Here is a 218-nt window from a genome sequence, read left to right as displayed (position 1 = left end):
AAGAAAGAAAGAAAGAAAGAAAGAAAGAAAGAAAGAAAGAAAGAAAGGAAGGAAGAAAGGAAGGAAGAAAATTTACTTAAATAGAATGAGATTCAATATTCTTATTTAAAGAGAAGAAATATACCATCAGGCATTTAAAAGAATTTGTGCTACTCTGGTTATTATCTAATTTTTAAGGCAAACAAAACATAATTTTATAGTTCAGTCTCCCCCGCCCC

General features: G+C 29.4%; 1 protein-coding gene across 1 annotated transcript in view; it reads right to left on the bottom strand.

Moving 5' to 3' along the window:
• Positions 1 to 218, bottom strand: part of TMEFF2 (transmembrane protein with EGF like and two follistatin like domains 2) — a 299,502-nt gene that overhangs the window by 69,721 nt on the left and 229,563 nt on the right. The window lies entirely within an intron of this gene.

This window comes from Petaurus breviceps, unplaced genomic scaffold (genome assembly GCF_028583685.1).
Source record: "Petaurus breviceps papuanus isolate PSGF00001 unplaced genomic scaffold, PetGlider_PUasm1.0 90804, whole genome shotgun sequence".
Lineage (NCBI taxonomy): Eukaryota > Metazoa > Chordata > Mammalia > Diprotodontia > Petauridae > Petaurus > Petaurus breviceps.
Note: the sequence above shows the minus strand (reverse complement) of the source record. Positions and strands in the feature narration are given on the sequence as shown.